Below are 26573 nucleotides of genomic sequence, written 5' to 3' on the forward strand. Positions count from 1 at the left end.
AGCCCCGATCGGAAAGAGCTCCCCTAATCTGATGAGGAATATTAAATTGCAGAGCGCCGACAAAATGGAGGTACCTGCATATTTACGTGGTTGTAAGGAACATTTAGTGATGCCTCGCGAAAAAAAAAAAAAAAAAAAAAACAGAAATAGAAGGCTGCATTTGATAGAGTCTGCGGTATATTATGTCTACTTTGCATTGTGGTACTTTGCGAGTCTCTATCTATTGTTGGCCTTTGTTGTGTTGTTGTGGCGAGTGTTTGCATTTTGCGGGGCAGCAAGCGTAACTGCTGCTTCAGCAGTTGCTATCGCGCTGGCAGTTTTGCTGTAGGCCATTAGAACGAGGCATGACCCAAAAAGAATAAAAAAAAAAAAAAGACATCCCTTGCCGACAAACCATGTGAAAGGTTTGGTAGGAGTTGTGACGGTGCCGCTTTTTTTTTCTTTTTTTTTAAACCTTTAACACGGGTTCTTGAATATTTTAGGTCCTGTGGGGAAATTATTTCAAGGACACCCTGATAACACCCACTAAATATAACTACTGTGTACCCCAAAAAATCTTTTAAAATGTTGCTTTTGTCTCAAAAAAAAATATATAAAAAACATTTATATTAAAATATATATATCCATCCATCCATTTTCTTAGCTGCTTATCCTCACAAGGGTCACAGGATTTGCTAACTCAGGTTTTTATAATGAAACAAACATCCATCCATCCACTTTCTTTGCCGCTTATCCTCAGGGCACATGGAGACAGACAACAGTCGCACTCACAATCACACTTAGGCGCAGTTAAGAGTGTCCAATGAATGGTATACTCCATCCATCCATTTTCTTTGCCGCTTATCCTTACAAGGGTTGCGGGGAGTGCAGGAGCCTATCCCAGCTGTCAACGGGCAGGAGGCGTGGTACACCCTCAACCTGGTTGCCAGCCAATCTCAGAGCACATAGAGACCAACAACCAGACTCACAATCACACCTTGGGGAAATTTAGAGTGTCCAATGAGTGGTATACTGTATAATATATTTTGTTTGGATGAAGAGCCAGTATCTTATGAGAATAAAGTTGTATTTCTCTCGATATTTGTAATATTTAGGATATTAAAGACATATTAACAAGGGAAGGTGAAACAAGGCATTTTGACAAGTGAATTTAAAAAATACAATTTTAGCGCAGCATTTTGCCTTTATCGTAAAAAAAAAAAAAATAGTTCAGGAAAAAAAAATGCATTTTGTCCTTGAAAAGGCTGAAAGGGGTTTTCTAACAGCGTCACTAAAAAAACAAGACGATTCTTGGAGTAATGTCTGATTTCTGTCATGATTTGTTCCAATATACAACAAAACTTAGAAATGGGGCAGCCATTGGTTTGATTATTGTTTCTTTTATTAGAACACCGCTCCCCACGTGGAGGTATGCAGTTTTAATTTAATTTATTTTTTTTCATTTTCATATTATTTTACGGGGCCCGGCTCCCTCTCCCCTCCAGAGGGACTGCGCTCACGCTTTGTTCGGCCTTCAACCTCAAGATTGCTGCGGTGCCAAAGTGTCACTGGCGGTTTTTGAATAAATAATGGCCACGCGCACTTATCAGATGACGGCTTGCCACGCATTGCAGGCGCTCTCCCGCTGGAAGGGCCTGATCTGTGACAGGCGGACAAGTCTGAGCTCGCCTCGGCCGACCCGCCAAACCGACTCCGCAGTCTCCTCGGCTGAAACTATTACTCATAACGACAGTGACTGCTGCTGTTATTCTACGTGCATCATTTTCCACACCTTGACATTTGTTTCCTGTCTGCCCCCCTCCCCAAAAAAAAAAAAAAAAAAACGCTCTCCCCCTGCACAACCGCACTTTTGACGAAATTACTCTGCGACCATTTGTTGCGCAAACCCGACGCCATTTGTGTTTGTCTTTCTCCCTCTGGTTTGTTGTTTTTCCTGTTGTAAATGGTGGGAAATGGCTTGCCTATTCCTCCAGGAGATTCTACTCCCGCTACTTTACACACGATGTTAGCTTTCAAACTGCGGTTCCCGTAGAGGCAACAGTCAAGCTCGGTGGAACCCGCGAACAGTCGCCGCAGTACGTGTTGGTCTCTCATGGCGGCCGTGTCGTGGTCAAAGCCAAACGTGTGCAAATTATATGGCAGTTGGGCCAAAGAGGCCTAAGCTGCGGCGTGGGCAGCGTCAGCGGCAGCCACACCCGCACTAACGCCCGCATGTACGTCTGTCGCACAGATCAACCGTGGCCCGCCGAACCGGTCTGCAGACTGGCGTCGTAAAGCAGCGGCGGGGAGAAAAAAGCCGTTAATAGTCCCCCGCAGGAGCTTTTGATTGGCCCGTTTGCCAAAGATGGGAGTGTTTGCTTAGCGTGCGCGGCCATTAGGGACTTGTTTGCGCTTGGGAGAGAAAAGAGTGTCTCGTTCAGACTCTGGGAAGTGATTAGCCAGGTCGAGTTTGCACAAGGAATCCTGCATTTGCGGCGACCATCCCTAGATTTGATTCGCTCCTGTACGGTGTGCTTAAAAACAGGAGTTCTCAAGAGACCCCTTGCAGGGAAGACATTTTTTCCAAGGACCAACTCATAATCCTTATGCCAATTAAACATAGCTACCTTGTGTACCCTTAAAAGTCATAGGAATTAAAGAGTTATGATAAAGAAAAAAAAAATCCCAATTGTCACATTATAAGAATAAAGTTTTTTTTTGGGGGGTGGTGGAAATGTAATGCTATGTGAATGAAATTGTACATTTCCAAGACAGAATAAATGTATTCTTCACAATAAAAGACTCATTTTGTCAGGATAATAATATAATAATAATAATTAATAAATAAATAGTAATTATTATTATAATTCATAATCGTCATACTGTTAATATATTAAAGTCAAAGTTCAACAAGGGAAGAAATTTTAAGTAAATTTAAAAATGACAATATTTCTGTAATGTTCCGCCTTTTATTCAAGAAGGGATCCCTTGAATATTGAACTATTCATCAAAAAATCTTTTTTTTTTTAAATTACTTTTTTCTGTAATAATGAATCTTACATTCAAAAATGAAACCAAAAAAATCTTTTCAAATAGGGTTGTCAGAATTATTCAATGAGACAATCATATCAGCACTTGGCTAAAATTGGGAAAAAAAATATGGACTGTCAACTTGCAGCTTGAATATCCACGGGTGGGGGTTGTTGGGGGCAAGGACCCCAGTTTGATAACGGGCGGCTTTAAAGGTTCACAACCCCGAAAATAAATTCTTCTTATGTGCCAAAATGACAGAGCTCAGTCAGATGTATCAGCATCCTTTGACCCGCCGCGCTGTGCAAAGCCGTCGTGGGCTTTCTGGGTTGATGCGTTTTCCTTTTGAGCAGATATGAAACATGACATCTTATTTTGGTCGTCACCGGTGAAACATCTCCAGCAGACGTGTCTCATTATAAGTTTCATGCCATCACAGCGCGGACGTATTTATTTTTGTCATGTACCTACTGGGTGAGCCGCTGTTGTTTTGAAAGACTTTGCTGTACTTGTCAATTCGCTGTGATTTTTGTGATCACATTAGCGTGTGACACTGGATACATATGTACAATTTCATTGAAATAATTAGGTTATTTGTTTTTATTATACAGAAATACCTTTACATTGTGGGGTGCACGTGGTAGTTATGTCGAAGTGGTGAGAGGATCACGATGGGGTCCTGAAAAACCCCCAAAACTTTGTGACCTCCTGCTTTAAAGGCTTGGTCGACCGAAATAATAAAAGGGAAACTTTGTGAGGCTGACAAAGGACAAGCGACACACCTGATTTTCTATCCCCGCTCTCCTCCTCCTCCTTTGCTCCCGCTCGCTTCCCAGATGCGGTGAGCAGATGTGGCGCAGAGGAAGTTTCGCCGTGTAATGTGTGTGTTAAACAAATGAGAGCGCGCTCACATGCTTTGTGATCTACACGCTCGCACGGGGCACGCTTGACACAAATAATTATGTCCGAAAAAGTGCATGACCAAGTAACACGGGAGTATTCACAATTTTTTTTTTTTTTAACTCCTCAGAGCTGTAAAAACAATAAGTCACTGACACGCCAGTAAAACAAACTCACTAAGCAAACCAACTCCTCCTCCCTTCCTTAGCTACTACATTGTGTTGTGCACGTGTACATTTGAGTGTGTGAAATGCTATTTGATTGTGAAATATCATCACATAGTCTGACATGCTTGTATGAATGAAAATGGCTTTTTTTTTCAAGTCTCACTATATGAGACCAAGCAAATATATTTTTTATATTTTCACCATTAAATTTACATTAAAAGACTTGTGAACTTTGTGGCTAGACTTGACCAGCTACTTTGCGACCGAGCTAACAGTGACAAAAGAAATTGTATGCATAATACATTTTTAGTGCTCAATTCTTACCTGTGTACCTTACTGCCATAACCTATTGTATATCAGATATACAGGGACCATGTGCTGAATGTTCGATATACATTTTCATCATGATATTGTAGGTATGTCTTGTCAACTCTGTGTCATTAGCTAGGCCAGCTAGTTGGTGAACTCGATGACGATGCAAATTTACATTTCAATAACAAATATTAATGATACATCGGTGTCCGCATACTTGTTGAATAGCGTATATTAGACCACAAAAGTTGCTGTATATTTTCGTTATCATATGTAGCTAAAGTATGTATTTGTGGCACGAGTTGGTCAGCTCGTTTATGTTTTTTTTTTTTTACAGCTAACTTTGAGTTGATTCACTTCTTACCCTGATTAATTGCTCAATGAAATGTTGCCCATTGTTCAGGCCTAGCCACAAAGTGCAGGATCTCATCTCTTGCGTAACAGTTCAACAAAGAAAGCACCTTTAAAAACACATTTGCAAAGTGCTACGACAGAATCAGATTTAGCTTTAGAGCCACATAGTACACAGCAGCAAGCATTAGGACTGAAGTAGGCTGGGCAAAATACTAAATTTACTCTACCTCGTGGGCCGCACCCCTGTGAATGCTCAAGCCTTCCACATGAGCGCTTGTAGCAAATTAGCAAAATTAGCTTGTAGCGTCTCTCAGTCACATGATCGCTGAACATGCAGCACGTCTTGACCACAAAGCAGCTGTGGCCTGTTCTGAAAGCCGATGGATTTAGCAGTCTCCCATGACCTCCTTAGCTCATAGCTCATACCTGGCGCGGAAGACCTCCACATTGTTACAGTTCGTCCAGAAAGGAACCTCTGCTCACATGAAAGCACAATAAACGGCCTGGAGTAAAGATAACATGCCACTGGGGAGGTGGTGGGGAGGCTTATACAGGTCTCCCCCCCTTTCCCCCGAAGGCTGTTTCACTGAAGGCACAGCAGCTTTGTGAGAATGAGCTACATGGGAAGGGAACCACTGCACATGTGTACTCTCATAAATTGTATACCAGTACATAGGAATAGCCATTCATTTTCCAATAGCGCCTACCCTTATTAGGGTCGCACAGTAAGATGGAGACTATCCCAGCTGCCTTTGGGCGAGAGAAAACGGGTGGACCGTCGACTGGTCGTGAGTTCTTCACAGATTAGATAAAAACAAGCATTTAGATTCACAAACGTGGGTATTTTAGTCTCTAAAGGGGAGATATTTCCCTAAACCATTTTTGTCTAGTATTTCGGATGTAGTAATCACCATGGTGTCACATTAAGCATGTGAAATATGGATTACAATCATCTTCGTATTCCTGATTTCCAGACATTTTTCTGTCAAAATGCCTGAAATCAGATCATTCAAATTTCTAGTGTTTTTGTAGGTCACAAGCGAAGACCTCCGCCTACCCTTCCTGTTCGCAATCTAAGGCTGTCATCATAACAAATGTGCGCGCTCACAAGTGGAGTACAAGTACATGGAGGCGACCAAAAGGTGCAGTCTTAGCCAAATATAGACAAAGCAGATACAAAACTGGGTCAAACAGAAGTAGCTGTAACAGGGGCCTTTTCCAGACACTTGTATGACAAAATTAAATAGTTGGGGTTTTTTTTCATGAAATTGAGACTTTTGTACTAAGAAGAAGAGTTGCTCTAAGGAGGTCTAAATAGAGGACCTGGTTTTTGCCCAAATTGGGTTTGGGCAAAAGAAGTGGGCTATTATCTGGACTGGTCTCCAGACCATCGCAGAGACACAACTAATTGACCATCTTTTAATGCTCCTGTAATCTCAGTAGGCTCACTTGTGAGCCTACCCAAATTGAAATTTTGGTGAGAAATATTTGCACGTTTTATGACTGCAAATGTAACATGTTTGTAGAAGACTCCTCGGCCTCACAGTCAAAACGGCCTGGCTTCGAATTTCGGTAGTTCCTCCGAGTCGTAATTACCTAATTGTTCATAGGTAAGACTTTTGAAAGTGAATGGTTGCTTATCCACTATGTCAACTGTCTATTCTATTCTAATGAGAAAATGTCCTGCAAAAAATGGATGGGTGGAGAAATGTTACGTAATCCTAGCGTACCTAATATTGTGACCAACGTTGTAGTAACGCGTTTAAAGCAAACAACTTTTGTGCATTAATAATTTACATTTGCATACAGATGATTGACTTACACATTGATATCATGTACATTAGAATATAATTGCAAAGTAATGAAATACATATTCTTCCACAATGGCGTTTGGCTGTCCTTTTAATTAGCTTAATGAATGGAGTCAGCTGTGTGCTACCAGCAAGCGCCATAAATAAGGAATATATTTTTTCATATTCTCATCTTCCTCCAGGAGATTTTCTGCTGCTTTGCTTCCATAATGCACTCCTACTGACGCTCCGATGAAAATTTCATGCACTGCATGCTCGCTTCAACCCAACCGCCTGGCCCCCGCTCTCTCATTGCCAGATGTTTCATCCTGCTTCGTTGCTGATCCATTGTGTCGGCCGTCTGCTTCTCGCCGCACGTCGACAGGGGGCGACAGGCCAGGAAAAAACGATCCCCCCGGAAAAAAAAAAAAAAAACAACCCTGCTCCAATCGGCTGACCTTTAAAGTCTCTTTTGGGAAAAATGTCAGGCCTTCTTTGAAATGCACTCTGCTCCACTCTATGTGATTTTTAATTAAGACAGATTAAAGGTGGCGTTGACTTAATTACTCATTTTGTTCCAGACTCTATGCTCTTTCAAAAGCCTTTGGTTTCTTTCCATCCACATATTCTGCAAATTAAAAGCAATTATTAGCGTTGTTATATATAATATATGGTGGCACAGCTGGAAAGCGTTGGCCTCGCAGTTCTGAGGACCTACAAATCGGGCCCCGCCTGTGTGGAGTTTTCACGTTCTCCCCGTGCCTGCGGGGGGGTTCTCCGGGCACTCCGGTTTCCATCCCAAACACATGCATTCATTGGAAACTAAATTGCCCGTAGGTGTGATTGTGAGTGCGACCGTTGTCTGTTTCAATGTGCCCTGCGATTGCCTAGCAACCAGTTCAGGGTGTACCCCGCCACCTGCTTGTTGACAGCTGGGATAGCGACAAGTGACTCTTGTGAGGATAAGTGGCAGTTTCAGTTAATATTGCAAATTTGAACTGTGGCGCTCCTTTTGCTCTGTTGCTAACACAAACAGCAACACCTACCGAGGCAAGTAACCAGTCTCCCAGTTCATCTGAAGGGTGGATCCTTACCACATGTTGTAAATAAGTTCCTCGTGTTGAATACTTCTCGGTTAGCGTTCCTGTGGACAGAAATCAGTCAAATAATTAAGTGGTCAGTCTTTAGTGGTGAGTTTTAAACGCTCCTGCTAAAAGCGCCACCTGTTGAGATACATAAACTATCAGAATACTTGAAATTGCCAGTTCTTTCCACATCTTATGAAGTAATTTCCTAGCTTTGAAGGCTTAATTAACATTCCAATAAACTCTGCATGGAAATAGCCTCGCAGTTGAAGTAGAGTATGAAAATGAAAAAAAAAAAAAATTTTTCCCCCTACATGCTTATATACCGGTGTCATTGTCTAATATTCATCTTAAAATTAAATGAAGCCTGCCTCTAACAGATGTGGCTGCATCTCTTTCCATTACATGTACTGGCATTCAGTCTACAGACTTGACAAAAACCACAAGTAACATATTGGAATCTTCCCTGGAGATTCGCTGTTTTAGAAATTGATACAAGCATACGGTGAGCAGGCGGGTGAAACGTTGGTCACAATAAGCTCCTCGCCGTTTTCCATAGCAGTGTAGGCATGTGCGTACTTGGCGGAGGCACTAAACCCTTTAAAGCAAAGCAAAAAAAAAAAAAAAAAAATTAAAGAAGAGCGAGTAGGAGAAGTGTTGTCTAATAAAAGCAGTCTCTGAGGAGCCCAAACACTGTTGTTTTCCGCTCTCTACCCACTCGAATGTTTTGTTGTGTCTCGCCCCAAATAAACAGAAAAGTTGCGTCCACTGAATGCCACCGTTAGCTTGGGTAGTACTGCTGGGCTTTTGTGTATAGGCATTTGGATTATTGTGCATCAAACTGCGCTGTATTATATTTTTGTCTGCTGTAGTCGTTTACCTAAATGTATATGTAACTCCACATGTTTAGCCTGTAAGGAAACTATTTTATCTTCTTTGCGCACACGCTACTGTTAGCATATTTTGACTGCTTAACCTAATACTGGTAATAAGTCCTAGACTTTACGACGATTTGATCGGTTGACATCTTTGATCGGCTGCGCCAAAGACATTTACTCTGTGTTCCCATTGAGCACGGTATATTTGAATACCAAAATGAGTTTTTTTTTAGCCTTCTCACGTGTCTTTTAACATAGAACTTTACATTTCTTCTTCTTTTCCTTTCGGCTGGTCCCGTTGGGGGTCGCCATAGCGTGTCATCTTTTTCCATCCTCCAAAACATCCAACTTTGGCTGTCCCTCAAATGAGCTCATTTCTAATCCTATCCAACCTGTTCACTCTGAGCGAGAACCTCAACATCTTCATTTCTGCTACCTCCAGTTCTGCTTCCTTTTGTTTCTTCATTGCCACCGTCTCGAATCCGTACATCATGGCCGCCCTCACCACAGTTTTATAGACTTTGCCCTTCATCCTAGCGGAGACTCTTCTGTCACATAGAACACCAGACACCTTCCGCCAGCTGTTCAACCCCACTTGTACCCATTTCTTCACTTCCTTACCACACTCATCATTGCTCTGTCTTGTTGACCCCAAGTATTTGAAGTCATCCATCCTCACTATCTCTTCTCCCTGGAGCTTCACTCTTCCTCCTCCGCCTCTCTCATTCACACACATATATTCTGTTGTACATCGGCTAATCTTCCTTCCTCTCCTTTCCAATGCATACCTCCATCTTTCTAATTCTTCCCTGCTTTCACTGTAGATCACAATATCATCTGCGATCATCATGGTCCAAGGGGATTCCAGTCTAACCTCGTCTGACAGCCTATCTGTTACTACCGCAAATAGAAAGGGAACTTTAAATATCTGATGGTCAATAAAGTTTAAAATAAAAAAAGTCGGCTGTGTGGGGAAGAGATGTCTGAGACAGACACGTAATGCCTGGTTCTGACTACACGACACATTTTGCCACTGGATTAAAAGCTTGTGTTGGGATTCCACCGCATCTCGTTTTTTTACAATCATTCGCCTTTGTCAATAAAAGTAGCCTCATCTGCCGGGTATAACTTAATAATGAAAAGTGTTCATGGTAGCCCCCCCTTCTTCACGCTGGCTGCACCCCTTAGTAAGAAAACCACTGATCTGAAGTATTGCTGAAGTCTACTGTAGTTTATTAGCGGATTGTTCAACTAATCTGTACTGTAGCTAAACTGTACTGGAGCCTGTTAGGCTATTGTACAACTAAATTTAGTTGTCCCCATATTGCATACAGTAAATGTGATGCTGCCAGACGACCACACTTGGCTGAATTTTATTTACTGAATGTTTTTTCAACTTGATGGATTTTAAGTGCAGCCTGCCCATTTTGCGTTCGTATTTATGGAAAGAGCGGAATCTTTTCCCCCCATCCTCTCCGCTTGCATCTGAGAGGCCGCTTCGGTGAATCACAGCGTTGGATTAATGAGGTGTTGCATGGTCGCTTCAAGGACATCTCGTCTCTTTTTTTTTTTTCCTTTCTTCATCTTCATAGATGAGCTGCCATGGCTCGAGGAAGAGGAATGAGCATTCAGTTAGGTAGCTCGACAGCTAGCTCGCTAGTTAGTTTGTTAGCGAGTGAACTAGTTTCTTAAGTGCTATAGTACATTGATCAGAGTTTTTAAATATATGTTTGAGCAGTTTATACAATTATTTAAATATTATGAGACTGAAGTTTGCACATAAATGAACTTATAGTAAATGGATGAGGTTATAAGAGAGGGGCCTGCATTTTCGGAGCTAGCAAAGAGAAGTGACCCGTCTTAATTATTTTAAAATGCCAGTGTGGCTAAAATAGAAATGTCAACTCGGCGCGTGTCAAATTGCCGTAATGCAGGGTGAAAGACAAAAGCCGAAGCCTCGAAATAATTCATAATTTATGCAGCGTTGATGTGAACACTCTTCAGAGCGTTTGCATCACACAGGAGATTAAAAGCATTTTACAGTAAATACACGTACTCTTGTGCTCACTTGGAGTCTGGGAGTGTTCTCTCGATTTGTTCTTATTTTGGCCAGGCATTTAATTTCTTTTTAAGTTATTGTTGTTGTTTGTCAAGCTTTCGTGTGGTTCTGTCAGTGCAAGTTTGTACTTTTGTTGTTTTCACTTAGGGTACTTTTTTTTTTTCCAAAATACAAATTCTCATTCATCGAGGCCTTTTGATCTTAAAGCTTTTCATGCAGTTGTTTTCCATGCTGGCTTTGATTGCTCTGCGGCATCATCACGAACATTTGTCTCCATGCTGGAGTTACACATTTGGAGAGCTCAAGAAATACTTTGCTGATACATAAACAAGTACTACTTTGAGGGTGCACATTCGGATTTAACCTGTTCTTCGTTTTGACTGCCTAATGTTGGTCAGTGTGTAGTTACTAAATTGAATCCTAATTTTGTCAGTTAAAAATTTTGGTAGGTAGTTTACATAGAAAGTTTAGCGATTCCAAAGTTTTTGGTGATTGGTTCGGTTATTTCTTTATACATCACAAAGTTGCAGTCTGAATACTTGTTGTGTGGAAGTGGGCGCACTAAAAATGAGGTGCTGCAGGGTCGTCTGGGGTGGGGTTTTAATATCAGGATGGATGCAGTTATTTTTAAAAAAAAATCCTGATTACAAAATAATCACACGTTTCGCATGTGATGTTTGCCACCCGACGTTCACTCGAAAATGTGTCATTAGTCGTCATCACCGGGGCTTGGCGCTCATTATGATCACCGTCGGCAGAACGCAATGTAAATGAGGATGAGCTGGAATTGGAAGTCGCAAGTGGTGACGTGTTGGCTTGGGACAAGGCTCACCAGTATTGGGAGTCTGCACTTATTGCTCCCGTCCCTCGGTCAAGGGTTTCTCTATCACTATAGCGTCCTTCAAGGTGATTAAAATTTATGAAAATGTTTTTTTTTCTTATGGAAACAGTATCACTTTGTATATTTTGTAGCTCTTTTTTTTATTATTTTTTTGACTTTTGAGGGGAACTAATATATTTTTTAGGAAAAATAGGATTTCAAGAACATTTTTAAAATATTTGTGAGGGAAAAAAACACTTTACTAGGTTTTATAGAATTTGTTTTTCTGAGTAAAAGTTTTATTTCATTTAATGTTTTATATTTTTTCCACTGAAAGTAATACATTTTCACATTGATTTTTATCCCCTACGCTAAACAAACAAACAGATTTTAGAATGTGCTTTTATAAAGTCATTTATTTTGTTTATTTCGAGCCTTCTAAATCTGAAGATTGTGGTGCTTTTCTAATATTAAAGTAAAATGTTTTATACCTGGTCTGGATGGATGACAGCGGTTATGTCGTAAAGTGGTTCATTGCAAAATGACACCACGGGCTTCAATGTGATGTTTGCTGCATGATAATCAGGAAGAAAAATGTGTCATTTGTCGTTGCCAGGTTGCTATTTTAACACGTTGCCTCCTCATTCTAATCACAGCCAGCAGAAAACTAAAATCTCAGTGAGGCTCAGCTTTTCTGGTGCTTAAAACTCTTTAAAGTGTTCATTCATATATGTCCAATACAGTGCCTCGACTTACAAACGTCTCTAGTAACAAAAAATTCAGGTTACAAAGCGCCTCCTCTGGAAAAATATTGTATCAAGTTACAAAGGAAAATTCAGGATACATATGGAAAAAATAGGCGCTGGATTCACAGCCCCCAAATTCCACTGCACGTAAATATTCTGTATCTTGGTTTGTGTGGCGCGATTGAGGCGCTCTCTCAGGAAAATGGACAATTAAATATTCTAAAAGGAACATCATATATTTGAGAAAAGTAGTTCATTGTCAGTCGGTACCTATTAATTTCCTCCCTCTGACTTGTGTTTCTGTTTTAGTCCTCCTGTGTACTGCTATTGGTTGGCTTTGGATGAACTATATCTCAATCATTACGTAGACACGAATGTGAGGAAAGGTGCACATTTCGAGCAACTTCCTCGAAAGTTTCCTTCTGATTAAGCCGTGGACTCGTTTCCAAGAAGCGAGTTTGCTTTCTGAATATTCCAGCTCCAAATCAGAAAAAAATAAAACAAGACATAAAAATCCTGCAGGATTGCGCGAGCTTCCCTAAGTGGCGGCGTCGAGTCTTTCAAGCTTGTGGTGCAGATGGCACACGCAAGCGACACGAATTCTAATTCAAAGAGGTTGTCGTCCCTTTGCACGCCACACAAAGCTTTGTTCACTTGAAGCAGCTTCCCTGGCCGTTTGATGGCTTCGGCTTCTGCGATCACAGGCTTGGAACTTTTCCGAGAGGTAAATCATGTCCGGGCAGGATTGCGATGTTGTTTTATTACGCGGCTGTCTCCACGCCGGCTGCGTGGATCTTTCAGGTGTGCGTCCAAGTGTGTCACACGATAGGAAGGTCGGCAGCGTGTCCTCTTGTCATCGGCTTGTTTGTCAACCTCGGAGCGGCCATTGTTGCCGTTATCAAGCCTGACGGTCACGTCAGCTCCACCGTTTTGGACACGCTTGCCGTGCTGGCTTGTGAAATTATGACCTTATGATATTTAAAATAAACACAATCTTAAAAAGTGAAACAAAAGATGGTTATACCAACCCAATGCAAGACACGTGGATGTGATAGCTATGCATTCCAGGCCAGTAGTTGATGTTAATTTTGCCAATAACGATTTTCCGTTGCTTTTTTCCCACTCTTAGAGGTACATTCTTGAAAATGTTAGTTTGCAGATGATTGAAAAAAATCCATTTATTTAGAAATATTTTTTCTGAAAAAAAATTAAGAGAAAATCACCATTATATTTTTGTTTTTAACAAGAATTATATTTTTCAGTATTTAAAAAAAGAAATGGGTAAAAATATTTTGGAGATATTTTCAAAAGGGAAAAATTGTATCTTTTCCAAAAATGACATGGTTTACAAATAATATATTTTGGACTAATGAATTTATTTAAAAAATTAATTGTTTCATGCTGGACCAGTAGTTGGTGATGCTACTAGGTACAGTGGGTAGGTGTTTACATAGGTAGGTAGTTATCTACAGTAAGTAGGTAGGTTGATAACACAAGGAGTATAATGTAAATTTACACTTGGATGTATATAATTAGCATATAAATTGAATCTGGTGAGAGTTAAAAGCAAGGTATGAAGCCGTCTGGGTTAAAATAATGCTTGGACTACTAAACGAAGAAGGTTTACTGTCCACGTGTATTACCCTGTTGAATAAATTAAAGCACTAAAATGTCTCTTCATTGTGTAAAACAACAATTTACCTTCAGGGATCCAATAAGTAACATTTGAATAACAGAATTAGCATATTGTTTTCTCTACTTTGGGTCCCTATGCTATTACAAAACAAATTGCTCTGTTTTTTTTTTTTTTTTTTTTGTAGCCTAATACCATTTGTTTTAATGCCACAAAGTCAAAGAGTCGCCCAGAGTTTGTTGGGTTGCGGTTCGTCACATTTTTTTCAGGTAGATTTCTAAGGTGACTTTTTGGAGAAGAGCGCCGAGCACGTCAAGGCCACTGCCAGTTTCTGCATGGCCGCTCTCACGTTGTGCCAGGGTGGGCGCGGCCGCGGTCATGTGATCTCGGGCTCCTAACTAGGTCAGCCTCGTTTTAGTGCAGCCGAGTGTGAGAGGCTCGTAGCTAGATAAATATTTAACAGCTATTCATGTGGGGTTTTTTTGTTTTGTTTTTTATTTTATTTTTTCTTAACAATGAGGATGAGAACGCGTGTGTTCACGTAATAAAGTGCACAGGCAACATAATGGCGAGCTAAATGACGCCGTTTGGGGAGGTGCAATACAATCGCTCTGGGAGCTTGCGTCTTTTGATCATTGCGCGGACAAAAGATATGCAATTAAATGCAAATGAGTTGGTTAGTTGGCATTCATCAGTGCTGATGAGATGATCTATAAATAAAAAACAGTCCAGGGCTCCACTGGTTTTGTCCATGTATATACTGTTTGTTTGTTTGTGTATGTGTATATCCATCCAACCATCCATTTTCTTTCGATAATCTGAGGTCAGGTTGCGGGGGCAGTAGCTTTAGCAGGGAAGTCCAGACTTCCCTCTTTGCAGCCACTTCATCCAGTTCTTCCGACGGGATCCAGAGATGTTCCTAAACGGAGCCTCTGCAAAAAAAGGAGAGCTGCAACCACCAAAGTGGACTCCCTCTATGCGTCGGCTACACCGAGAATTTCTGCCCATAAATATTATGAACCAGAAATGAGTCCGACTTACTGCCAGCAATGGAGACCGAACTCTGACACCGGTTGTACGGGGACTGAACAGCCCTAATCAAGGGTTCCTGCACCCCATACTCCTGAAGAACCCCCAGCAGGACTCCCCAAGGGACATGGTTGAACACCTTCTCTAAGTCCACAAAACACATATAGACTGGTTGGGTGAACTCCCAGACACCCTTGAGGACCCTGCTGAGGGTGAAGAGCTGGTCCACTGTTCCACAGTCAGGACAAAAACCTGAACAGACCTCACCAGGGAGCTTGAGGAGTGTGATACCCCTTGTAGTAGAAACACATCCTTTCTTAAAAAGGGGGACCACCACCCCATTCTGCCAATCCAGAAGCACTGTTCCCGCAGCATTCTATGAACTTCCACAAATACGAGCAATGATGTGATGTAGTCACATGCCGTAGGTTCCTGCAAAGAGGATGAAGAGGTAATTATTTGAATATACGGTTGTATTGGAAAATAAATACTAAAACAGTTATTTGTTAAACACAAACTAATACTGTCCTACAGAGGACAACTATTTTACCGAGTGCTACAATAGATAGAGCAAAAAAAAAAAATAATGTGTCTCAGCAATATTGTAGGACTTATTACCAGCGTCACTCAAGTAATGACTTGAGACAATTTGCTTGATTTTGCCATCGTAACTTGGGTCTTGAAACTTGGCTGTGATAGGCTGGAGACTCACCCAAAGCCACCGGCTATATCCTACGAACACACCCAAATGAGGATGGGCTACATGGAAAATGGATGGATGGATAACACTTGAGACTTTAGTTTATGACTTACATCCATCCATCCATCCATCCATCCATCCATCCATCTTCTAACGCTTCTCCGTGTCGGGTTGCGGGGGAAGTAGCTCCAGGAGGGGTACTCAAACTTCCCTTTCCCCAGCCACTTCTTCCAGCTCTTCCGGAGGGATCCCGAGGCATTCCCAAGCCAGCCGAGAGACTTAGTCTCTCCAGCGTGTCCAGGGTCATTTCCGGGGTCTCTTTCCAGGAGGACATGCCCGGAACATCTCACCAGGGAGATGTCCGGGAGGCATCCGAATCAGATGCCCAAGCCACCTCATCTGGCTCCTCTCTTATGACTTACACGCGTGACTTAATCTTACTGCTGAGGATGTTTCACTTCCAATAGCAGAAAGCAAAAAAAAAAAAAAAAGCCTCACGTTGTATGTGCCCTGCAACAACTTGAGGCCTCCATCTAGTCCCTTCCGCTGTACATCTATTATGTATGAGGGGTCGGCCATGTCGCTGTATAGCATGTGAGCATACACGGCGGCCATGGAGGAGCGCTTAAAAGCAGCATCGGGAGCCTGCTATGACTTACCCGAGTCTCCTCTTTTCGGAAAAGCAGCACAGGATGCGCGTGTTTGAAGGCTACCTCTGTTACGACATTCTGTTCAAAAATAGCTTTCAGTGGATTGCGTTTGAATGGCGGCGTACCGAACCGTACTCCTCTCACTTCTTTCCTTTTAGTCGCCGACGGGGTTGAACATGGCAGTCAATGTCAAGCCGCTCAAGGACGTGCAGCTAAAGAATCCCAAGGCGTGTTGGCTTGAGATGTTCAAAATTTAAATCATATCACTCAGAAATGGGACTGAGCTTTCAGACTGTAATGGAGTTAACCGACGTTATTCATGGGAACAGGGCCTGACCCTAGCTGTAAATATTGAAAATGTGTAAATAAATGCCCCCTTCACCCAAAAGGGCTTTGTAATTGTATATAGATATCACAAGACAGTCGCTGAAAGAGGATCATAAAGCACCAACAGCATTCATGTTGCATGTACACTGTCATGAACCCATGTTACATAAACAACTCTATTCAGTCATTCAATTATTCCGCCTAAAGAAACCACCTTCACATTAGGCTCACCAGTGATGTTAGCTTGCATGCTGGCCGGGCACAAACTGACATCACACATGGGCAAACAAATGCTGTATGTGTACTAGCACTTTACCCCAACAGTCAATAAGCTCAACTTTTAAGAGTAAACTACATCAGTTATTGTTAGTAGCCACACTGGGAGTGAAGCAGAAGCATATTTTCTCTATTAAATTTGCTGGTGTGCAAGGTGCATTCAAGGACTGCCACTAAATGTGAGTATCTGCATGCTGAACTGCGTACAAAGGAGGATTCACTGTTCAGTGAATTCCGGTTAAGAATATGACTATTTATCCCAACAAAATACGCCTTTGTGCTTGGAAAGATTGTGACTTTAATTTTTTGCGAGATTCGCATATTTGAAAATTCGTATAGTTGCGGATTTGCGGGAAAGTTGAAGACGCTTTGCTTGAAGTTTTATTCACTGTTTACAAAAACCCTTGCGAGGTCCACAAATACTGGAAAATGTTCGTGGCTGCCCTTGGTTGTTTATCGCTCGCGGTCAGTTGTTGACTGACCTATGCTTCCTGACCAGTTCCGACAGGCTAGCTGAGAAAAACAGCAGCGGGCGCCACGGCCCGTCTTTGTCCTTCCCCCCGTCCTGCGGCCTGCGCGTTGCTTGACAGCATTGACGAGATCCCCGGCCGAGCTGATTAAAAGCTTTAAGGTCAAAGAAAGTGGGACGGATATTGAACAATATGAACCTGTATCTGCACACCGAGCAGGTCTCCCACTTGCTTGCCTGAGATCGATGACGGCCTTTTTCAATTTTTTTTTTTTGGCTTGCACAAACAACCACTGCAAGCGGTTTCTGGGTGTCAAAGTGCTTTTATCAAAATAAAGGACATCCAGCATCAGATCTTATTGCATCATTTTGCAGAGTACACCGCTATTTGCTGAGAATAGGGACCAAACCCTAATGCCAATAATTTGAGAGTAATTGATGTCCCCCCCCCAAAATAAAAAAGTTTTATACCTTGACTTGACCACCTGACAACACTTGTAAATGAAATTACTCATCTCAAATCAACTTTCACAATTGAATTGATTAGAAAGTCTTCTGTTCCACACCCGTTAAAAACAAAATAATTTTTGAACGTTTTGACCTTAAGAAAATTAGCTGTCTTGTGTATTGTACTTTAATGAAACATACAGTAATAATGTTATACAATATGATGGAAAGAATCAGTTTGAAACCTCCACCCCCGTAAAAAAAAAATTCACTCCACTTTCACTGGACTGAATCATCAGGAGCATTTTTGTATGATTTCACGCTTTAAATTGTCCACTTCTTCTGGATTTTTAATGTTCAACACAGGTCCATTTAATGCACAGTATAGCAGGACTGGTGAGGAAAGTATTGCAATTTCAAAAATAGATTTAGAAAATATATAATCAAAAGAAAGAACAAAAGTAACGTCAGTATTAATTCCTGATCAATTTGACCGGCCAAAATGTCACCCAAAGTTATTTTACAACCCAAAATGGAAAGAAAAAAACAACAGGAAGCAGCGGTTATTAAAAGTTATTATTGTTCTAGTCATTTTGACTTCCCAACACTCTTTTCTCCCCCCTCAGTCTTTTAGAACACACAGAATGTGATCTCAATTTCATCCTTTTTTTTTACATACTGGCAACAATAACTCTCCGGTACCAGGCTGCCTGCTGAGGGATTATAGATCATGAAAAAGATGCTCGGCTCTAGTTCACTTGAAACCCCTTCGATTAAGTTTCTCCAGCGAGTGCTGGTCCGACACGGGCCGGTTGCGCTGTCCGGTGGACATAATCCACAAACGGACATTTCAATTTACTTGGGATGATGGGGAATTAAGATAAGCGCTCCAGTGGAGAGCACTGCCCTTGCTCTCTGTTAGGATTTTTTTTTAGGGACCTGATCGAAGTAGAAAAGAGAAGGTGGACATTTGTAACTAGTTCATCCATCCATTTTCTTTGCCGCTTATCCTCACGGGGATCGCGGGGAGTGCCGGAGCCTATCGGAGCTCTCAACGGGCAGGAGGGGGGGTACACCCTGAACTGGTCGCCAACCGATCGCAGGGTACATGGAGACAGACAACAGTCCCACTCACAATCACACTTAGGGGCAACTTCAGAGTGTCCAATTAATGTTGCGTGTTTTTGGGATGTGGGATAAAACCCGAGTGCCCGGAGAAAACCCACCCTGGCACGTGGAGAACGTGCAAACTCCACACAGGCGGGTCCGGCATCGAACCCGGGACCTCAGAACTGTGAGGCCAACGCTTTACCAGCTGAGCCAAGGTGCCACCTTGTCACTAGTCATAATTTACAAAATAAAAGCCCCTGTTTGTTTTATAAAGACACGTACCATGTTTAATTATCACATTGCTAAGATAGGGAGGAGTAAGTGGCTTTCTATTTTTATTTTATTGGCACCTCCTTTTTAAATGATACATCATAGTAATTATGTATTACAAATTACAATACATTATTTACAAGTTAATTATTACAAATTGGCGTCATCTGCCTTTCGCCCGCAGTTAGCTGGGATAGGTTCCAGTGCTCCAGGGACCCTTGTGAGGATAAGCAGCTTGGAAAATGGAATGGGGGAAAAAAAAAGAAGATCCACAACCAGTCGCTTGGGATGTTCAAACTAGTCCTCGCTGATCTGCTGGAGCTCGCCTCGGGTGACCCCAGTTTGAGAATCACGATCTTATTCTCAGCCCGTTGGGGGACATTCGATTTTAACAAGAACATCCTGTCCTACACCAAAAGGCCACGGATCCTAAAGCTCGTTCGATCCAAAAACCTTCCCTCTGTGAGACGACAGAGCTAACTTCTCATGTGCTTTGAGAATTGTAATGAGACTGTTCCTTTCCCAAGCGAAAAGGGAAGAAACGTAGCAATTTAGCATCGCTGGCTGGCCCCGGGTGAGTGACAGTGATTTCAACACGGCCTAATTGAGTTGCTGGATCTCACCCGCTTCACTCCGCCGCCTCGTGATCAATAGCGCAACGCTATCAGGATGTGTCAGCGATGCTTTTTCCTTTGTTTCATCAAAGCGCTCGGCGAGTCGCAGCACATTCCCGTCCTCTTCTCGAAGCCGACGAGACCCTTTAACTACGCGGCGTCTTGCCGGCTAATTTGGGTTCAGGCTTTATTGTCGCTGATAGCGCACAAAAGGCGGCCTGTCAAACGTTTACAATTTGGCCGCGCTCGAAATGCATGATGTGCACAATTACCGCCGCTCAGTGCGCTGTTACCTGGAGGCTGCTCAGTTTAACCTTCCCATTACATATCTACACTTTGCGTTTGTTCAATTGGGGGCAATAGGGGTGTGAACAATTAATTGAATTTCAATCGTGCCACCATTTTGGATGTCACAGTCAAATTAACCTGATGGCCGTTGAGTTTTACATATAAAATGCGGACAGTGGGGCTATTTGTGAAGGGCTTTCTCTACCTAGTCAGCCAACCACCAGGGGGTGATCACGTGGTTGAGGCTTCATTAAGCTGCCTACATAACAAGCAAGCGGCGCCCAGCGGAGAGGCACACTCTGCCGCGGGAGATATTAACGTGGATATTTGAATTCAACAGCAGTAAATGTCAATGAAACAAGTAGTCGTATGTTAAAAAAAATGCAGCAATTATCTGCCCCACAAGTCACAACTGTTGGGGTTTTTTTTTTTTTTTTGGGGGGGGGTGTTTCACTTTGTGGCCACAACTGACGAAAAGTCAAGCAGGTCAACGGAGCCGTCCTTGACATGTTTTTCAGATGAAATGTCGGCGCTTGCAGTCTGTTATAGTGTGCCTTTGATATATAAACGATATTTGCGTCTGCCGAGTTGCACCTGGTGACTGCACCCCGTAATAGCACATTTTTTTCATCTGATCTTGGTAAATTTGCAAATTTGTGAATTAATTTTTTCTTTGTGAGCATTTACTCTTATTTAATGTTATATTTTGAACTGAGAATGGTTCACATATCTGTTGAAAATTCATGGAGTCAATACACACACATATATATATTTACCCCAAACATGAGGAGTAATTTTGATTGGTAATCATGATTACATTATTGATCAAAAACTATGTGTGGTAATGACACAGCAGTGAATAGAATATTGTGGGAGTTAGGATCCAGAATTGCCCACAACAAAGAAAGATCTTGGAAAAAAATGGAGTTGTCATGTTTTGCAAATTTAAAAAAAAAAAAAAAAAAAAAATATATATATATATATATATATATATATATATATATATATATATTAGCACTATATCATAAATTACAAAAAGGCAACAAAAGTACATTCAACACAAGAGGTTTCCTCCATTTTATTTTTAATTTGAAAATATATTTGTGCAACACTGTCTGTTTGGACCATGAAATATCACCAGTGGCTAGGGAGGATGCAAATTCTAAAATAATGTTCAAAATTTTTTTAAATTTCTCTAGTTTAGCTTTCATATTTTTAAATATTTCATTTCTTGATGAAACTTTAAACCTGATGAATGTGATCTGGAACACAGTAATAACAACGCATGGCAATCTGACCTGTGACCTGACCTGGTGGAGGAAAATAAATACTTATTTTTTAAAAATAATATAAAATATTTAGAAAATAAAAAGGTTTGAAAAGAACCATCAAAAGAGGTTGTATCCAAATATTTGTTTGCGATTTGAAATGGGTCACTTTGAGCCCCAACATTGCCCCTCCCCACCACGTTGAGCTGCCCTGCTTGCAATTATGGTTCCCTTCTCTGGCGCTAAGCGTATCCCACTCCTCAATTTTTTTTGACAGCAGGAGAGGGGAGGGGAGGAAAGCCATGAGTTGATTTCCTGCCTTCCTCCGTGCCCCCAGCCCGCAGCCCACCCACCGCGGCGCTGCGCTAACCCTTCGACACCCCGTACTCGCTTCGCAATCCGGACGCCCCGTGATTGAGCTCAGATGCCATCCTTTTCCTCGAGCCTTGTTGTTTTTCTCGCAGCACGTCGCTTAGAATCCAGCGCACGACTCGGCGAACCAGGATGCTGCATGTCGCTAGTCATTGTCAGACATCTAACAAGCGGCGGAGACGCGAGTAACTCGAACCTGCCGCGCCGCTCGGCTTTCAGGCTGCTTTCACTCCCTCCCCTTTTGCTGTGGCATTGTGGTTAGCTTGCCGTCTCCTTGAAAGCTCATTTTCTCAAGCGGGGGGTTGTGAAACTTTTTGGGTCCAGGGGAGATCTTTTTCCAACGTCCCCCTCATTAACCTAATGCCAATTGACAGTGTGAAAAATATAACTACCAAGTGTATGTCTAATGAACAAAATGAAATGAGAACTTAAAAGGTGACTATTTTTTCGTTTAAAAAAAGTGGAGGTTACAATAAGTCATATTTATTAAGGAGGAACGGTGGCTCAGCTGGTAAAGCGTTGGTCTCACAGTTCTGAGGACCCGGGTACAATCCCGGCCCCGCCTGTGTGGCGTTTGCATGTACTCCCCGTGCCTGTGTGGGTTTTCTCCAGGCACTCCGGTTTTCTCCCACATCCCAAAAACATGCAACATTTTTTGGGCACTCTAAATTGCCCCTAGGTGTGATTGTGAGTGCGGTTGTTTGTGTCAATGTGCCCTATGATTGGCTGGCAACCAGTTCAAGGTGTACCCCGCCTCCTGCCCATTAGCAGCTGGGATAGTCTCCAGCACTCCCGCGACCCTTGTGAGGATAAGCGGCAAAAGAAAATGGATGGATATTTACGAAGGAAAATGTTACCAGAGTAAGTTTGAATTTCTTTTCTAGGGAAAAAGGTTGTCTGTACAAATATTTTTAGGATAAAAAGTTGAATCTTGGGAGAAAAATATAGTATTTTTAAAGATAGCCAACAAATTATTATGCCACAGTCAAAAAATTAACAAGGGAAGAACATTTTAACAAGTGAATTTCAAAACTGTTATTCTCGTAATTTTATACATTTTTTGGGGATTTGTTTTGACGAAGAAAGCTTTATTCTCACAAAATTTAGGTGAATTTTCTCCCGAAAATATCTACCTTTTGTTCCGGATAAAAATCAAACCTTTTTTTCCCCTGTACTTGTCGATCTTTTATTCTTTTTTTCATTACAAGGATGAGAGATTTATGTTACAGTATGTCACAAACATATCAGCGATTTAATTGGCCCAAAGTAAGGAAGACTAAGTGGTTTAGTATGTTTGTTTTGATGGTCTACAACTCCCCATATGTCGGTATGCACTTTTCTTTTTTTGATGATATGACATAACCGTTTACGACATAAGCATTGCAAATTATTTTCAAAACACCCAAGGTACGTGTTGTAGACCCCAAAGGGTCCAGGCACCTTAATTTGAAAACCGCTATTCAAAAGACTTTTGCCCAAAACGGCACAGTTTTTAGTTTTATGAGTGAGCTGCATTGTGTCAAAGGGACGAGATTTCAGTACAACCCGCATAGGTTTGATTTACTGCGTATCGGGAAAGTACATTCAGGAGAGACGGCAAGTCTAAGAAGGTCTCCCAGCTGGAGAGCACATGCGGCGCGGCACGAATGCGGCGGTGCGACGCGGCGAGCATTCCAATGCTCATATGTATGTGGAACACGGAGCCGCGCTCGCCTCGCCTCGCCTCGCCAGGCTGCGGTCGTGGTTTAGGAAACGCTTCAGCCCCCGGCCTCAGAGAGCTGGCGACAACCGCTGGGATTTACGATCAAAAACACACATGAAAACATCGAAGTTTGGCAGCCGAGGCGCTACGCTGAAAACCTGCGAGTGTTCCCGTGCTAGCCGCCCCTGCCGCCATGTGCCAGCGTTGAGCTTGTGTTTTTTGTTTGCATTGCGAACTGACTGCGGTTTGTAAGATGAGGTTAGTGAGACTTTGGTGAGTACTGCGACTGCATAGGCCTGAAACCTTCCACTTTTAAGCTTCCAAAGCAGTGGTTCTGAAAACAGGGTCTTGAACCCCCAGTTATCTACAAGTCTCAGGTTTTGCGTTTGCAAAATAATTGACAATGAATTGGTACAGAGTACCCCAGCATATTTGCAGTTGGGGATCCAACCGTTTGCCCAAAAGCTGCTTTTCTCGAGCTGTGCTGTGAATGCAAAGGCACTCTGATTTCAATATCTTGAGCAGTACTTTTTATGCATTCCATTTTACAAATATTTTTATTTATTCATGTTTATTTTCATTCTTATCTTTATTTATGTTGCTTTTATGTGCGCACTGATGCAGAAGAGGCACTCATTTTATTGTGCATTTCGTATGATGACGATAAATGCCATTTTTGGGGGGGTAACTTAGCATCCGTTTTTCGCTGAAAAACCCCTACAGTGAAGAAAATAAGTATTTGAACATCCTGCTGTATTGCAAGTTCTCCCACTTAGAAATCATGGAGGGGTCGGAAATTTTCATTGTAGGTGCACGTCCACTGTGAGAGAGATAAACTAAGCCAAGGCCCGTCTTAAGTTTGCCAATGACCATTTGGATGGTACATAGGGGTCATGGGAGAAATTTTTGTGGTCAGATGAGACCAAAATTGAACTTTTTGGTCATAATTCCACTCACTGTGTTTGGAGGAAGACGAATGATGAAATCCATCCCAAGAACACCCTCCCTACTGTGAAGCATGGGGGTGGTAGCATCATGCTTTGGGGGTGTTTTTCTGTATATGGGACAGGACGACTGCACTGTATAAAGGAGAGGATGACCACCGCCATGTATTGTGAGATTTTGGGGAACAACCTCTTTCCCTCAGTCAGCGCATTGAAGATGGGTCGTGGCTGGGTCTTTCAACATGACAATGACCCGAAGCACACAGCCAGGAAATCCAAGGAGTGGCTCTATAAGAAGCCTAGCCAGTCTCCAGACCTAAACCCAACAGAAAATCTTTGGAGGAAACTGAAACTCTCGGTCTGATCTAGAGAAGATCTGTGTGCAGGAGTGGGGCAAAATCCCTCTTACAGTGCGCGCAAACGTGGTGAACAACTACAGGAAACGTTTGACCACTGTAATTGCAAACCAAGGCTACGGTACCAAATATTAACATTGGTTTTCTCAGGTGTTCAAATACTTATTTGCATCAGTATTACACAAAAAAATGGTTAAAGAATCATAAATTGTGATTTCTGGATTTTTCTTTTTGATTATCTCTCTCACAGTGGACATGCACCTACGATGAAAATTTATAACCCCTCCATGATTTCTAAGTGGGAGAACTTGCAATACAGCAGGATGTTCAAATACTTATTTCCTTCACTGTATAACCTTTTTGCTGTTTTATGCTTATGTAGAAGACATTTCCAAAACAAAAATCTTTGGCTTCATCTTGTGGCCTCTTGGAGCTAAGCAACTGTGTTGTTGTGAGGGGAGGAGCTTCATCTAATTAAGCCATAGCCATCTCTAAATTAAACAAAGTGATTTTTTTTTTCCCTGCCACCACCATTTTGTATGGGGTGTCAATTCTCATGTCATGGACTACCGCTACATGGTTGCTGGATCAAGGAATGCTGATTAAGACGTACGCTCATCCTTGCTGTGTGAAAAACTGATTTCAGTAACGAGAAAAACATGTTCCGTGTTAAGGTAAGTCTAAGGCATCTTAAGTGGATCATCTTAAGCAAAAGGCGGGGACACTAATCCGTACCTAAACGATGTGACCCACTGGGGCCATATTCATAATCGCCTCGATTTGCGTTTAATTCCTCGCGACACGTTCGCGGATGCGACGTACGCAGGTTACGGTGTCGCGTATCCAGACGTGAGGCGCCTTCCGCTAATTGAAAGCAGACGGAAGCGGCAGCTGGAGGAAGAGGAGGAGTTAATGGAGCTGAGGAAGAGCATGTCCTGCTTGGGTCCCAACCGCACATTACGAATGCACTTGGATGATTTTTTTTTTTTTTCTCCATCTAACACTTCTTTAAAAATGTATACGACCCACCATTCTTTCTGTGACAGGAGAAACCCTCCCCTTTTCAAATATTGATTTTTCAGTTCTTTTCTCACGTGAATAAACCCACCGGACATATGCTGCAATGTCTTCTGCATGTGCACATATTTACCCCTCAGCCTTGCTCGCATCTTCGACACCTCGCCCTGGCCTTTGTTGAGGAAAAACAAGAAATGGCGGGCGCAGGACAGATGCAAAAAAAAAAAAAAAAACGAATAAAAACGATATTCTGGATCGTTGAGTATTTCTAAAGGTCAACTGGCACGTACGTGGTAAATGGATTTGCTAGCTTTGTGTATGTGAAAGTATCCCATTGCATCTTTTCTCCGGTCTATAGATGCTGCTTAGATTTAGATTTTTAATTCCATTTTATCATGCAGAAACAGAAAGAGTAGATTATCAAAATATTTAGGGAAGGCTTATGTTTTATTGTATGTATCGGTCCTCAGAATTTCATTTTGTATTTAGGCTGTTATATCAGTCATCTGCGGTGCTAATGAGTAAAAACTGATATATCACTGCACACCTATATTATGGGATTAGTACTATCAATTCTGCAATCACTATATGCACTACATACTAATAATAATAATAATAATTGTACTGTTATTTTTATATTTAGTTTTGTTAATGTAATACAATAATTTTATTGTGTATATATATATATATTATATTTTAAATTTTTGCAGCATTATTCTTAATATTTGTCATTATTTTGTACTATTGTTATTATTAGTGGCGACACGGTGGAGCAGCTGGTAAACCATCGGCCTCACAGTTCTGAGGACCCGGGTTCGATCCCGGTCCCGCCTGTGTGGAGTTTGCATGTTCTCCCCGTGCCTGCATGGGTTTTCTCCGGGCACTCCGGTTTCCTCCCACATACCAAAAACATGCAGCATTAATTGGACACTCTAAATTGCCCCTTGGTTTGATTGTGAGTGTGACTGTTTGTCTCGATGT

General features: G+C 41.9%; 1 protein-coding gene across 4 annotated transcripts in view; it reads left to right on the top strand.

The window, feature by feature from the left end:
- Nucleotides 1–26573, top strand: part of nectin1b (nectin cell adhesion molecule 1b) — a 119812-nt gene that overhangs the window by 43323 nt on the left and 49916 nt on the right. The window contains exon 1 of one of the 4 annotated variants that reach the window (XM_061827532.1): nucleotides 12760–12844. The exons of the other annotated variants lie outside the window; for them this stretch is intronic. The gene's annotated coding sequence lies outside the window, so the exon portion shown is untranslated. Of the gene's footprint in view, nucleotides 1–12759; nucleotides 12845–26573 lie in introns of those variants that run through there. 4 annotated transcript variants of the gene reach the window in all.

Source organism: Syngnathoides biaculeatus, chromosome 8 (assembly GCF_019802595.1).
Source record: "Syngnathoides biaculeatus isolate LvHL_M chromosome 8, ASM1980259v1, whole genome shotgun sequence".
Taxonomy (NCBI): Eukaryota; Metazoa; Chordata; class Actinopteri; order Syngnathiformes; family Syngnathidae; genus Syngnathoides; species Syngnathoides biaculeatus.